The sequence below is a fragment of the Microtus ochrogaster genome, unplaced genomic scaffold (genome assembly GCF_000317375.1).
Source record: "Microtus ochrogaster isolate Prairie Vole_2 unplaced genomic scaffold, MicOch1.0 UNK7, whole genome shotgun sequence".
Taxonomy (NCBI): Eukaryota; Metazoa; Chordata; class Mammalia; order Rodentia; family Cricetidae; genus Microtus; species Microtus ochrogaster.
This window is the reverse complement of record NW_004949105.1, coordinates 8,928,290-8,930,216: the sequence shown is the minus strand read 5'-3', so window position 1 is coordinate 8,930,216 and position 1,927 is coordinate 8,928,290. Positions and strand designations below refer to the sequence as shown.

General features: G+C 47.1%; 1 pseudogene; it reads left to right on the top strand.

The window, feature by feature from the left end:
- Nucleotides 1-1,927, top strand: part of LOC101987085 — a 22,265-nt pseudogene that overhangs the window by 1,141 nt on the left and 19,197 nt on the right.

Below are 1,927 nucleotides of genomic sequence, written 5' to 3'. Positions count from 1 at the left end.
AATACATATCAAAACAAAAGATGGGGGGGTGGAGAAAAAAAAAGAAAAACCAATATATATATCAAAAGAAAGTTGTTTCCCAGGCTTTTGGGGAGTGAGAAGTACTCTATTAAGTAGGGTGGGTCTGTTTGAGCTTCCAACAGGAGACCATAATGCTGTGATTTAGGAGGGGTGAAAGAGCTTCTAATCAACATCTTATCAATGCTAATCCCATTTTTTTTTTAAGCCAGAGCCTCCCGGGCAGCTTCATCTTTTCTAAAAAGGCCCCTCTTCCTCCTCCTCTCCCTTCTCCTTCTTTTGGTTTTTTGAGACAGGGTTTCTGTACCAGTCTTGGCTGTTCTGAACTCCATCTCAGACCAGGTTGACCTCCAACTCAGAGATCTGACTGCTACCTCCTGAGAGCTGAGATTACAGTGGACGAAGGCCCCGCTTCTTAATGCTGTCACATTGCATGTTAGGTCTAATTTATGAATTTTAGAGGGAGAAATCTTCTTGTGTTGCATTCTTCCTCTGTCTCTCTGTCTCTCTGTCTCTCTGTCTCTCTCTCTCTCTCCACCTCAGCACCACATCCCAGCCATAGGGCACCTTGTGAGAATTGGGTACACCACCATGCTCCAGTGTCCCCTCGTCGTCATGACATCTGCAAACATCCATCCCATCCTGTGTCTCAAGCTAGACAGGATTTGAGGGTAACACTTCCATCAGTGTCCCACCCAGCACCTTAGCAGGCTGTCAGTGACTTCAGCCATATACCCCTCTCTTGCTGAGACTTCTCCTGGAGAGAGGGATGGGCCCCCCTGATCTGCCCTTCACCTGGTGAGCTCACGTCAGTCACAGGACGCATTCGACTAACATCATGAATCAGTAAACGAACACAACCGTATTATCCAACTTCCATAGCAACCTAAAATAACTTTCTAGAAAGTTTGAGACGACAGAGTTTCGCACACCTCTGCCCAGAGCGAGCCACTTTGATCACAGCTCTGGCCATAGAATTTGGAGAAGTTCGACTTCCAAAAATTATTTTTTGGTTCAGTCTAAAATGTTCAGTTCTGAACAGAGCAAATAGCCTTTTGCCTAAAGAATCATGTGATTCTTCATCTGAAACTAAGGTTGGGAAGTCCAGTGCTATTGAAAGTTAACCATATGTATATGCAAAAAAAAACAGAAACTCTGTGCACACTGGAAGAAACTAACAGAGACTTTCACCGAGGAAGAAGAAAAAGGCCCTTTTGTGCATCTAAAGCATACACAGGTATGACATGCAGGGTCAGTGTCCTTTTTGTTCAAACGGCAGGGGAACAGGCCAGCTAAAGCTCTCATTACTATGAAGGTGGAAAGGCACAGAAGCTTCCATCTTGGAAGCGTGCTGGAATCGCATTAGATCATAAGACAGTGGCAAGAGGACAGGATGGACTGGTCTCTGAGAGACAGGAAGAAGCTTGCCGAGCTGGGACAGTAGCCAGATCTACAGCATTGAAAACAAGGGATTTCGCTGGTTTCTTTTTTAGTTGATTATTTTCAGCAGTGGCCTGGGAGTAGAGTGAGGGTCCAGGGAAAGACTGCTGTAACAGAGACAAGGCCTCACCAGACCATCTGCCCCAGTGGCGCAGGTCAGGGGAAAGGTGGACCTCCAAAGACAGGAGTTAAGTGTGTCTTGAAGCCCTGTGCTCAGAAGCAGTATGAGGGTTGAGACAGCAAATAAGATAAGGTTTGATGCAGGGCGGTGGTGGCGCACGCCTTTAATCCCAGCACTCGGGGGGCAGAGGCAGGTGGATCTCTGTGAGTTCTAGGCCAGCCTGGTCTACAAGAGCTAGTTCCAGGACAGGCTCCAAAGCTACAGCGAAACCCTGTTTAAAAAAACTTAAAAAAAGCCAGGCGGTGGTGGCGCAGCCTTTAATCCCAGCACTCGGGAGGCAGAGGCAGG